This window comes from Muscardinus avellanarius, assembly GCF_963383645.1.
Source record: "Muscardinus avellanarius genome assembly, chromosome: 4".
NCBI lineage: Eukaryota > Metazoa > Chordata > Mammalia > Rodentia > Gliridae > Muscardinus > Muscardinus avellanarius.
Window position 1 is genome coordinate 58647131 of NC_137789.1, and position 14111 is coordinate 58661241.

The 14111-nt window shown below is 37.0% G+C and overlaps 1 pseudogene across 1 annotated transcript; it reads right to left on the minus strand.

The window, feature by feature from the left end:
• Window positions 1-8917: 8917 nt before the first annotated feature.
• Window positions 8918-10012, minus strand: LOC308262305 (protein SET-like; annotated as a pseudogene). The gene is made up of 2 exons: window positions 9815-10012; window positions 8918-9725 (listed from the first exon to the last, which is right to left on the minus strand). The product of its transcript is annotated as a protein SET-like (transcript).
• Between the last annotated feature and the right edge of the window lie 4099 nt (window positions 10013-14111).

Consider the following 14111-nt stretch of genomic DNA (forward strand, 5'->3'; position numbering starts at 1 on the left):
CTGAGGCTGGCTTCAAACCTGAGCGATCCTCCTGTCTCAGTCTCCCAAGCACGGGGATTACAAACCTGTGCCACCACGCCTGGCTTCTAATCTCTTTTAATATGGAGCAGTCTTTCCTTTATTTTTCAGATTCCTACCATGGATTTTTTTTTTTTTTTTAGAAACTGGCTTAATTGTCCTAAGAATTTTCTTCTGTTTTGGATGTGACCTTTGCTTCCAATGTGGTTGCAACTTGTTCCCATGCTTTCTGTCAGTGGAAATCAACTTTTGAGACTTGATTAGATTCAGGACTATTTTATCAAAGAATTGCTCAGATGCACTTAGTTTAACTAAAAGCATAGCTGATATTTATTCCTGTGTGCTGAAGACCAGTCACAGAACCAAGGCAAGAAGGCTTTATAAAAGCAAAACCAACAGGAGCACAGTGAAACAGCAATTTTTGATGCTGAGCAAGCTGATTAATGACAACTTATCAGGGGAGACCTTTTTCCCACAGCAGGCTGGAATTTATGAGGGAGTTTTATGATAAATTTTGTGACTGATAATGAAAGAAAGTGCTATTATATTTCTGTATGTGCCTACTGCTGACCTGTAGGCTAGACTTCTGTTGAACTCTCTACGGTAAGACTGCCTTCTTGCTCCATTAAAATAACTTTGTTCCTCTTTTCGTCAAAGTCTGCTATGTGAGCCATGATGGTGTCCATCTTTTTGGTGCCACATTGCAATAGACTGAATGTTTACATCCCCTTAAAATTCATATGTTGTAATTTTAAGATGATGATATTAGGCGGTGACAGTATTAGGAAGTGATTAGGTCATAAGAGTGTTTTCTTGTGAATGGGATCACTCTCCTATAAAAGATACTCCAGAGAGCTTCCTTGCCCCTTTCATATGTGAGCATATGGCTATTTCTATGAAACAGAAAGCAAATGCTTACTACATGCCAAATCTTCTAGCGCCTCAGTCTTGGACTTTCCAGCCACCAGAACTATGAGAAACAAATTCCTGTTGTTTATAAGCCACCCGGTTTATGGTATCTTTGTTATAGCAGTCCATAGAGGAGTGTCCATCTAGCACAATGTCAGGGGAGTTAATTTTTAGGCACTTTTATGCCATTCAGTAGAAAATATAAGAGGTATGGGAACAATAATAAATGTCAACAAATATTTGGAATCTCATTTTGTATCTAGTTTTTAATTGACTTACAACCAACCAGAAGAATAAATCCCAGGCCAACCATCAATAACTCTGGCTTTTTTCTTTCAGATGAATGATTCTGCTTTTCTGAAATTTTGTTTACCCAGGTATTGGTTATTATATTGATCCAATAGATGGTCAGTCTGTAAATAGGGATGATTAGCTAGAAAAAAATTATGATGATCAAATAAACTTCTAAATTTGGGGTTGTGTTCATTCACAGTCAGGTATAAATTAAGTCATACATTTCAGCCTAAAAAAGAAATCTTAGTAATATGTGATGTTTAAGAACTTTTCCGGTAAATTACCATGTCCGGCGTCTCTGCTTCCCAATGAAAGATATAGAAGGGTTTGTTTTAAATCCTTGGTAAAGCAGGATCATCTTGACAAAGTGTAGGTCACATTTTGATGTTGGTAGCTTGAAAGGCCCATCTAATTACATAGGAAAAATGGTCCCTTGGGTGCACATTGAAGGGACAATTAGCTTTCTAATTGGTATCAGTTGCTGCCTCAATGTTTTTTTTTTGTCTAATTACAAAGAATAAACATTCTAGGTAGATTTGAGTAAATCATGTGATAGCTCCGAATTGATTTATAACAAAATAGTTGGATCACAACTTACATTATTCGTCACCTGTCCCTTTCCACTCCTGATAGCCAAATGGGTGATAATGGGGCTCTGATTATATACGTAACAGTGGTAATTATGGAGGTGGGATTGGGATTCAGTTGAGGGATGTGGATTTGATGTGCTTAGGTTTATACTTTTTAAGAATGTTTGGGCCATACAAGAAATTCTGTAATGGACAAATGTTTGCAGGTGTGGCAATTGTTTATCTCTGTTAATTTCACACATATGGAGGACTTTTAGTGAGCTCAGGGTTGGTCTCTAGTAAGATGGATATTCACATAACAAAATTCTTAGTACCCAATATTCATTGAGAAGTATGAATCTATGGGCTATGTGTTCTGGAGTTTAAGAGTAGCACAATTGGGTAGGACACTTGAAATAATCTCTTTCAATATGGTTCCTAGGCTGTCATTGGTATCTTTTGTAACCAATATACTGGTTGTTCAGTATGCAGGGATGTGTTCACTGGTCGGACTATCTATCTATCTATCTATCTATCTATCTATCTATCTATCTATCTCTCCTCTCTCTCTCCCCCTGCTCTCGTGGTACCAGGGATGGAACCCAGGGGCATTCTACCTCTGAGTTACACCCCTAGTCCTATTTTTTGTTCCTTATTTTGAAACAGGTTCTCACTGAATTGCAAAGGGCCTCATAAGTAGCTGAGGCTGTCTGCAAACCATGATTCTCCTGTCTTAGACTCCTAAATGCTGGGATTACAAGTGTGTGCCACCACACCTGGCTCAGTGGTATCTCTTAGGAAATGCAACTTGCATCTATTGGTTATGACTTTATGTTTTAAAAACAACAAGATCATAATGTAACAAGGTAATGTTGGTCAGCAAAGAAGTGAGAATTAATGGGGTTTTTGTGATATAGATTACATAAACAAGCCAGGGTAGAAATTTAGGATAAGGAAGTTTAAATGCTTTTGTAAAGCACAGTTCTGATTTTAACTACCATTAACTTATAACTTTTCAGCACATTTCTTTTAGTATAGATCTTTAAAGATAAAAAACAAAAAACCTCAAACAACTGTGGAACATCTGTAATAATCTGTAATAATTTTTTGTTTGTATAGTATGGGGATTGAAATCTTGAAGCCATTTTGCATACATAGTAAGATTAAGAAAAAGAGTAAATCTGATCTCTTTGTTGGGAGCCAAGGTTCTCACTGAGGAAGAGAGGATAGAATATGTATATGGATTATACACATGTATACATATACATACACATATACCATGTTTACAATAAAAGTCTGTATTTATTGTTTCAATATATCCACTGACTGGGCTTAGAAGCCATCGCACCCTGGTACAAAGGGCACAGAAAGCACTGTCAGTCAACATTGTCACTGCCAGTGACCCCATGAGCCTGACAACACAAAACTTGGAGGAAGATGTATTTGCTCCTAGTTCTTGGAGATTTCAGGATTTGGTCCATGTGAAGCCATTCTGTGGAGATTAGGGCATGGTGTCAGCGAGCAGAGAGAGGAAGAGTTCATGGATTTACTCTCTTAACATGGAGGGGGCGAAGGATGGAAACAGAGAGTAGGCAGTGGGAGGAAGAAAGATATATGAACACCACGGCCATACCCCGAGGGACCTTAGTAACCAAGCCCTGATCCCAACATTGCTATCTTGTTATGTGAGGGTGAAAGGGACATTCTTTTTTTTTTTTTTTTTTTTTTTTTTTTTTTTTTTTGGTGATACTGGGAGTCAAACCCAGAGGCTTTCTACCTCCGGGCTATACTCCCAGACCTATTTTTATATTTTATTTGGAAACAGGGTCTCACTAAGTTGCTGAGAGCCTCACTCAGTAGCTGAGGCTGGCTTCAAACCTGTGAGATCCTCCTGTCTCAGCCTCCCAAGCACGGGGATTACAAGCGTGCGCCACCATGCCCAGCTTGAAGGGGACATTCTAAATCCAAACCATTACAAGGATCCAGATTTTGTTTTTAAAATACAACAATATCATTATTATCAAGAATTAGAATATGATGAATAACTGAGAAAGCAGGATGCTCTTGTCAAAGTATAGGTCACATTTCCATGTGGTCAGCATGAGAAGACTAAATTACATAGGAAAGAGTTCCTCAGGGTGTGTATTAGTTGATATAATTGTAAAGAACACACAGGGTAGACTTAAACAAAGCAGCAGTAGTTTCTGAATAGCTTAGAGATGTGGCTGACTCCAGAGCTGTGATACAGGAAGTTCAAGATGAGTCTGAAAAGTATTTTATTGTGTTAAAAATAAGGAAGTCCAAAAAAATGAGCAGAGATAATAGAAAAGACAAAGGAGCTAGTTTAAAAAGATTTTGATGGTCAGATCTGAGACAATCTAACTCTCAACACAAATATAACAGTAATGAATAAGAACCCATTAAATAAGAGTCCATGAGTTTCTAGAAGCTAATAGGAGAAAAGCAAAAAGCTCTCTATTATCACCATCATGCAATTGCTAATAGTAATAACTGACTCAGGCAGGACTCATTAATTAATGCTAGACCTACTGGATGGAAGTTTGATGGGAAGCAGATAATTACACTGTCTCAATGCATTTCCTCACCAATCAGTTATCAGATACAAAGGGAATGTTGATGATTTCACATAGAGAAATCTCATGGCAGTCATCTGAACCAAGTGATTGAAGGTAACAGCATTAGTAATGTGATAAACTAACACCATGCGCTCCTTGGTGTTCAGATGCACTAAAAAAGAGACAGCATTAATGATGTGATATCACTCCCAACATGCAAAACAGCTTGTGACAAAATACCAAAAAAGTTCATTATATAGGAAAATTCATTAAAAAAAACTAGCCTGTAGAAAAAGAGGTGAGAAACTATTCCAGGTTAAAATAAATTAAAGAGCCACATGCAATTGCAGTGGGTGATCATGGATCGCATTTTAGATCAAGAAAAGCAAAATATATAAAGGTTGTTTTGAGATACCTGGTAAAGTATATTATATAGATATTTTATTTTCTCAGTTTGATTACTGTACTGTTGGTATGTGAGAGGTTGTTCATATTCTTCAGGGCGATAAACACAAAAGCATTAAAAAATAAAGGCTCATCATATGTGCAATCAACCTTCAAGTGGTCCGGCATTAGTAACAGTGATAATGCTTTATATGAATGTATGAGGCAGAGAAAGGAGGAGAAATATATAAAGAAAATGTGTGAAGTGTTCATAATGAGTATAGGCAAGGGGTATAGGGGAATAATGGAATATTCATACAAATTCCTATAAGTTTTGATTTTTTTCAAATAAAAATATAAAAAGGTAGCATTAATTTATTTTACCTTTTCAGAACTCTGATGCTGATAATCAATGAAGCTTCTCTTTTAAAAGAGTCATTTATATGGAGGGGGGTAGGACCAGTACTGAGTGCCTGAATCATCTGATACTCTGTATTCACTATTCATAGAAATATTATTCCTTTGTCTATGATATGTATAAATGATGTTTCTAAGTTTTCACTTTGTTTGTTTTTAGTATCTATAATTTCTTATTGTGTCTTTATTTGTTCTTGGTAACGGGTGATTCTGACTTTGGAAAAATGATTAATTTGACTTTTTTGGTTTATATTTGTATTGATTTTTTTATGTAGAATATTTTACTACTTTTTGTTTTACTCAATATTAAAAATACACATAATTTAATAATATATGTAAAGGATTAAATTTTATTTGGTCATATTAATTTTAAAAATTTACTACTTAATAAATTTTATTGCATATTTGTTATTCTCATATGTGTATAGATATATAATTTTAAAACAGCATTAAAAGCCGGGAGTAGTGGTGCACGCTTGTAATCCCCGCACTTGGGAGGCAGAGACAGGAGGATTGCGCAGGTTCGAAGCCAGCAGCGCGTGCTGGTTTAGGAGGCCCTGTTTCCAAATAAAAATGTGAAAATAGGTCTGGGAGTGTAGCCCAGAGGTAGAAGGGCTTCCAGGAACCCCAGTACCACCACCACCAAAAAAAAAAAAAAAAGCATTAACAATATTATTACTAATGATTAGACTGCTCAGATTTCTTTCAAATTTTATTTGTCCATGTTAAGATTCTGCTAAGTATAAAAAGCCAAAATACTAAGTGGAGAAATGATTTTTATTTGTGTTCATGTCATTAATTTGTTATACAATTATGTCTTTACTTTGTTCAGTATGTTAGGACCTTTGCTTTAATTCCAATACCTTCTATTGCCTTCCTTTTCTCCTTCCATAGATACTTATTATTATTTTTTTTATTGGTACACTATAGTTTCACATTATAATATGGATCATATTGACTATGGCATACATTCACACAGTACTTGGTGCCCTTCCCTACCTTGCCCTTCCCCCTCCCAACAATGAGTGTCTAGGTTGACCATGCTACATTTACACTTACACACATATTTGAATGTAGCTTTTCCATTAATTAACCTTAGCCTTTTTCCTCTCCTACCCTTCTAGCTTTGCTGAGGTTTACCCTTCATTATCTGGGTGTCTTTCCAAAGGGGTTGAAATCAGAGATCTACAGTGACAAAGCATACCCATGTTCATAGCAGCACAATTTGCAATAGCCAAAATATGGAACCAACCTAAGTCTCCATCAACAAATGAATGGATTGCAAAATTATTGGAAACACACACAATGAAATTCTACTCAGAAATAAAGAAGAACAAAATCACGTCATTCATAAGAAGATGGAAAGACCTGGAGAACACTATGTTAAGTTCAATTTTTGAAATAGGAATATTTTTCAACTCCAAATAAATAAATATATTCATCTTCACTTTGTCTTCCATTGAATTTTATCTTTAACTCTATTTTGTTTTTGCATTTTAGATATCTGATTTATTTACCACCATGAGGTGAAGATCCAGTTTTATCTTTTTCTTTTGTTCCAACATCATTTAAAAATATCTATTTTTCTCACTGATTTACAGTGCCATTTTTCTCATATAAAAGAATGTATTTTTAAGGTTCAAATATTCATAAAATATTTCTGGTATCAGAACTAGATGTTGTTTCTAATGTTTGACAGACATAAATAACCTTCATTTAAAATAATATTAACTATCACAGGTTTGAGGCCAGCATGGGGTAACTCAGCAAGACCTTGTTTCAAAATTAAAAATTAAAATAAAAAGGTCTGGGAATGTTTATCAGAAGTAGAGTACCTCTGGGTTCAGTTCTCTCTCTCTCTCACCAAAAGTTCATCCTTGAATTTAGCTATAGATATTTTATGCTGGGCCTTGTTGAAATGCAAACATTTTAGATGAAAAACAAAAGCAAATTTATTATTTTTATTATTATTTTTTAATCTTTATGTTTCTTTATTGGAGTAAGATTCCTGATTGGTATACAGTGATGTATTTACTAAACAGAGACCTGTGCAGAAATTACATACTATCCACCTAGACAGGTTTTGGTTATACTTTGCCTATTGATGGAATAGTTCCATATATAAAGTTTTATACATCAAAAAGCTTTGGATTTGATCAGGCTGCCCATTAATTCACCTGTGAAAAAGTGGCATTTAATTTCAGCTATATTTTATAGCATTAAAAAGCTTATGCATTAGGTAGTTTCCCAAAATGTTATTCTCTGCACAATGGCATTGAGCAGAGAGCAGTCCATCATCCCACCCAGACTCACACAGTGGCATTTGAGAGCTTTGTGCTAGATACTTGGGACTTGAGACAAAATGTACTCCTGGCCACCAGCACAAACTTCTTGCTCTGAGAGCCCATCTTCTTGGCCACATTAGAGTGTCAATGAAGACATGCCAGCAATTGTCCCATGTACAACTTGGCATTACAGCACCAGGTCTGCTTGGTGGTGGTGGCAGGCATAATTTATTATATCTAGGTAAAATAAAGGCCTATTTTAAAAATTGCCAATTTGAGATAAAAATTAAGGCTACAACTCACAATTCAGTTTTGAGTTTCTGGTATTCCAAATGATATGAGTATTTTCAGAAACCAACAGTTAATTTGTAGCCATGTTTCCCAGCTATGGAGACATTCAATCCCTTTACTCAATCCACATAGCCCTGAGGTCATCCTGCAAAGTGCGTATCAAAAAATACGAAGTTAGGATGACAAAGTTTGACGATGATGTTATTATAACAAGTCAAACTCGAAGGTCATAAGTATATCTATTCTGAGAGAAAAGCATCAAATCCTTTGTGTACACATTTAGTTTTATTGTAACAAAGTAACATGCACACTTTTAACGTTTAAAACTGAGCATCATCTTTCCTTTCCAGTGAAAACAAAAAAAATTTAAAATAAACAACAAAATTACAATAGAGAATGTCAATTCCAATAAAATCCTTCAGAGTCTGCTGATTCTCCCATCGAGTGGCAGGGCTCAAGTCATTATGAGAGAATTTTATTTTAAAAGTGTCATTTTAAACTGTAAGGATGTCTGTTAAACATCACAATTAAACATGCCAAAGGAGAAGCCATGTTGTCAAAATGTTCACATAACCCACCCAAACATCTCAAACTCCCCGTTTGCTGACCTTCTATATCCCTGTATTTATTTATTTATTTATTTATTTATTTATTTATTTATTTATTGGTGGTACTGGGGTTCCTGGAAGCCCTTCTACCTCCGGGCTACACTCCCAGACCTATTTTTACATTTTTCTTTGGAAACAGGGTCTCCTAAGCCAGCACGCGTGGCTGGCTTCGAACCTGCGCGATCCTCCTGTCTCCACCTCCCAAGTACGGGGATTACAAGCATGAGCCACCATGCCTGGCTATATCTTCATTTAAAAAAATTTTTTTTCTTTTTTTAAACAAGAGAAAGTAGACAAATACATGTTGGTAAATGCTAACTGTCCATATTTACATAGAGACACAATTGTAATCTCTGAGCCCAATATACAGAGAAAGGAGGAAAAAAGCTAGGATTCTATGCCCTACTACACAGGGGCCTCGCATCCTCCAGCTCCCAGCAGAGCCAAGGGAGCAGGTTTTTCTTTTTTCCCACAGAGCACGGTGGTGTTGATTCCATACAGTTTTTGTTGAGACAGGTATAAAAATGAATTTAGAACAGAAGGGTGTAGAGATTCTCTTCCCATTGTATTCTGCTCAAGGTATTTCCCCCCAAAAATAAGTTGAGAATGACAGTATTGAGAAAAGTGATCTCAAGAACAGGGTGACTGATCACAAAGGGGTGGGGAAGGGGAAAAAAAGAGACTTCAACTTGCTCCCAGGGACTGGAAAAAAAAAAGAAGAAAAAAAAGAAACAAACAAAAAGGTTGGAATCCATCAGTGTTCAATTAATCATCTTCTTCCACCTCCTCCTCTCCTTCCTCCCCTTCATCATCATCTTCATCTTCTTCACCTTCATCCTCATCCCCTTTTTCATCAATATCTTCTAATCCTTCTTCTTCATCATCATCATCTTCTTCTCCTTCCCCTTCTTCATCATCCATATCAGGAACCAAGTAGTACTGCAATGGATTTGGCCAGATACCGTCTTTGATGACCTCCCCTAACTCATCTGCGCCTGCGTCAGAATGGTCAGTAAACCAGGTAAAGAAGCTCTCTGGCTCCTCATGCTGCCTCTTTCTGCTGGCTTTGTTCTGCATTTGACTTGAACGTTTCGTCAAATCCTTTCCAGATTTCCATTTAATTTCAGTGGACTTTGAAGAGGGATCACCACTCTCATTCAGATGAAATTCTTTGGAGAGAACTTTATTTTCGAAATAAGGATTTTCATCAAAATTAAAATCTATTCTGTAACTTGATTTTATATCTTCAAATTCTGTCACTTTGACTCTGGTCAAATAATGCAATGCCTCTTCATCTTCCTCCCCAAGCAGTGCAGACACTTGTGGATGGTTGACAAATGTTGTTACCCAGAAATTTGGGATTTTTTTTAACAGATTTTTTACTGAACATAAATGGTATACATTTAAGCTATATTTGGTGCCCCCCCTGCTGCCGAAATTTTGGATTTGGGGGATCAATTCTGAAAAAATGGTTGGCAGAGTTTGTTATATTTCTGTTCTACTTCAATATCTCCTCACTGGCTTGTTCATTAAGTCTGTCTATTTCATTTTGTACTTCATCGATATGTTCAATTGCTTCCTGTTGTTCTTTTTCTGAGGTCTCGTCGGCTCCGTCATGGTTGGAGTTCCTTTTTACTGACTTTGGCCACCAGCGCTGACATGGTGCTGCTCACTTGGGAGCGGGGAGGGGAGGGGAGAGAAGGGGCGAGAACAGCGGCTTGCCCTCACACCACGCACAGCGCTCTCACTCCAGCCACCTCCTCCCGGTCCTCGCTCCTCTGCTCGAGGCCCTCGCTTGCTTGCTTGCTTGCTTGCTCCTCCGTGGCCTTGGGGCCATGACCAGGGAGGCAGGATGGCATGTAGCCCGGCTGTGGTGCTGCTGTGGAGGGAGGTGGCGGCAGGGCTCCTGGTGCACTGCGCTCTGGCTCGCTGCTCGCTCTCCTCCAAAAGCAAAATTTAAAAAGACACTATCATGACGACTTCCGGGAAGATGGAGACGAAGAAAAGCAGCGTTTACAAGTCCTGCTAACACTCGATCTCTATTGCCACAAAATCAGTGCTTTTCATAGCCAGAAAACATTATCAGCAGAGAAATAAAAACTGTAAATACAAGGGAGAGAGAAAAAGAAGACTAGAAGAACAACCAGAGACCAGAAAAGAAACCAGCCCACATTGCAGTGGCGGACGCCATGCTGGCGCCATCTTGCTTCACAGCACTGGGCTCCAGAGAAGAAAGGTAAACAAAGAGCTGAAGTGAGCAGCTGCAGATCATTCTGGTGTAATTCAGAAGTTTTTTCAGCGCAAAAACGTCTAAAACCCCCAGTGGCCAAGCTCATTACGCCCTCCAGGGACTCAGAACAGAGCTCAAAACCAGAAAAGAAGTACGCCAGCCTCATGGCTAAGGTGTGGCAGTGGCGTCATATTGCCAGCAGCAGTGGTTCACCATGCCTGCGACAGCTCCAGATCAGTGCACTCAACAACTGTAAGTGAAATTGCGGCCCCTAAAGGAGAAATCCCAGCACTGCACCCCCAGGGACTTGCGCAACTTTGATAATCTCCCTGGGTCTGAGATTTTGCAATCCAACCCAGTGAAGGAGTAGCTGTTGCAGAAATACCACACCCTAGTCACAGCTCCCCGGGGTAGGTATCATACACAGTACTTCAAAAATACACTATCATACACAATACTTCAAAATATATATAATACTTCAAAATATATATATTTCATACACAATACTTCAAAATATATATACTATTTCAAAATATATATACTTCAAAATATATATATGTAATATATATAATATATATTTCAAAAATACACTATCATACACAATACTTCAAAAATATATAAGACATAGACTCCAATTAGAAGCATAGTTTTTTTTTTTCATTACTGGGAATGGAGCCTGGGGAATTCTACTCGAGCTACCCCCCAGCCCTATTTTTTTTCTTTATTTTGAAACTGGGTCTCACTGAGTTATAAAGGACCTCACTAAGTAGTAGCCAAGGTTGTCCTTGAACTGTGATTCTCCTGTCTCAGCTTCCCAAATGCTGGGATTACAAGTGTGAACCACCACACCTGGCCTAGAAGTATAATTTAATGGGACAGATTCACAAAGAAATTATTTCAATATATTTTTAATATAAAGGTTATTATTAACCTCTGCCCAGCATCTGCAAAGATCTATATGTGGACATGGAGTCTTAAAAAAAATGTAAAGAAACTAAGAAGACAAAACAAAACAATTACATTTAATTTGTCTATTTCTTGATTATGATTACTGTTGTTTGTTCTAATTCTTATTTTAAACATAGATTTAAAAGACTAGTAAGTCAAACTGAGTAGACTTAGAACCACACATAAATGTGGAAAGAGCAAATCACACATATGGAAGACAGAGAACAATGCTAATCTATTGTTGGGGTTTTAGTGAAGAAGGAACTCTATGTTGTGAAATTATAAAAACTTTAAATTCTTTCTATCTTTAGTACCTGAGAGTTTAACTACTTAAGTAGGGGTTTGCTGCCTGTGGTGAATTGTCACTTCTAGGATTGACAGATGAGATGGAACACTTTTTGACCTTGAGGTCAGATGTACTTGCTTTCTGCTGGAGGCTTTAATTTTAATTGACTCCTCCTATCCTACTTATCAGAGTTCAGAAGAACTTTTATTATGGGGGAAGAGTAACTTCAGTTTTCCACTAGAAGGTTAATTAAACTTCAATTTTCATTCCTTCTTGCTTGGTATTTGAGTGATTGGAAGAACTTTTCCTCATCTGTCAGATGCTGGGGAAACTAACTGGAAAATGGATTCCAGGGACAAAGACGTATGGGTCTGCTTCCTCACAGAGAAGCTTTTCAGGAAGAGCTGTGGGCAAATGTATTTCTCCTTTAGAACAAATCTCGATCCCACAATAGCATTGTATATTAAAATGCTACCCTGGGGAGCAAGGTGATAGAAAGGCATGTTAAAGATACGTCTTAGCTAACAGCCTTTGTGAGAAACAGCCTGTCATTTCTCAATCAATGTCATTTCCAGGTCCTGAAAGGACATTATTTGTGAGGAGTGGTTATCTGACAATTCATCTATCATTTTGATCCACATCTGCCCCCTAGGTTTGGTCATATGGATTTAGAGATTTAATTAAAAATGATATCACCTTCAACTGCTTTGTTTTGGAGTTTGGTTGGAATGTCCATATGACCTCCCAAGCCTAGTTGTATTTATATTCATGGAATACTTTATTCACTTCTTAAGTCAGGTTAAGAGGAATATTTGAATACATATTTTGGAACATGATATCATTATGAAAATCAGAGATAAAAATGAATTTGACCACACAATTAGCAAGACTTACCTACTTTCACCTTCTACTATCATTTTATCTGAAGTGGATGCAGAGGCCTATTTTTCCTCAATAGTGTCCACATTAGTTAATTCTTTTTGATATTTGACTAATCAAAGAAATGAACTATATTGCATATTAATATCTATAATTTCTTTTTTTGGTGGTACTGGGGTTACTGGAAATCCCTCTTCCTCCAGGATATACTCCCAGACCTATTTTTATATTTTTATTTGGAAACAGAGTCTATTAAGCCAGTGAGGCTGGCTTCAAAACTGTGTGGTCCTCCTGTTTCCTGTCCGCGCCTTCCAAGCGCGGGGATTACAAGTGTGCGCCACCACACCTGGCCAATAGCTATAATTTCTGAGTGCTTAACTTGTACTAGTGTTTAACACATACTTTACATAATTTGATTTAATCATGCCAACTTTAGAAGATAGATACAACCGTCCCCACTTTACAGGTATGGAATCCTACGGCTAGGAGAGTCTAATAACTTGTTGCAAAATAACAAAACCACTAAGATTTGAATAGAGGCCTCTCTGATTTCAAAGCTCGTGTTCTCAATAACTATGTTTTATTTATATGAGAACCTTCCATAGTGCTAAAATTGGGTAATTTATTTTGACTTAAAAATATATGTTAGAAATTTGATGTGGTATCTTGGAGAATCAATAAAAAGAAGTCATGACCATTGACTTGAGGTTTGAATGCGTGAAACAGTCTATGGATTTTAAGGATGAATGTTATCTATGTGTTAGTGGATGGACAAATGTACAGGTTTTTTGGTACTATACATTGAACTCAGGAAATTCTACCTCTAGCTATACCCCCAGTCTTTTTTATTTTTTATTTTGAAACAGGGTCTCACTAAATTGTTGAGGATCTTGTTAAGTTGCTAGGACTGGCCTCAAACCTGTGATCTTCCTGCCTCTGCCTTCCAAGTACTGGACTACAGGCATGCACCACCATGCCTGGCTGGACTGTTTTTGACTGAGGAATTAGTATTTATGCACACACAAATACAGAGATATAAATATCTGGTAGTTTTATAGCTGGTTGATGGGATTGTTGCATGCTATAGGCTGGTTATCAAGAATTCAGTATACAATTTTCTATAGGATCAATGTTGCATGACTTGATTAGAATCAAACCAATGCTTGATTATGTATTAAGACCCATAAAAATCCATTACTTTACATTGACAAGAATAGCTACTACACTTGATCTTAGACAAAATAATGAGAAGCAGTAGAAAAAAATCTTCATTTTTATTTCTTTGCTTATGATTATATTCTTAGATTCTTGAATTGTGCCTGGAATGTAGTAGACAATCAAGAATATTTTGTAGATTAAATAATAAAATAAATGAACAAAAGAAACCAAAGAATAATTTATATCACAATAAAGATCT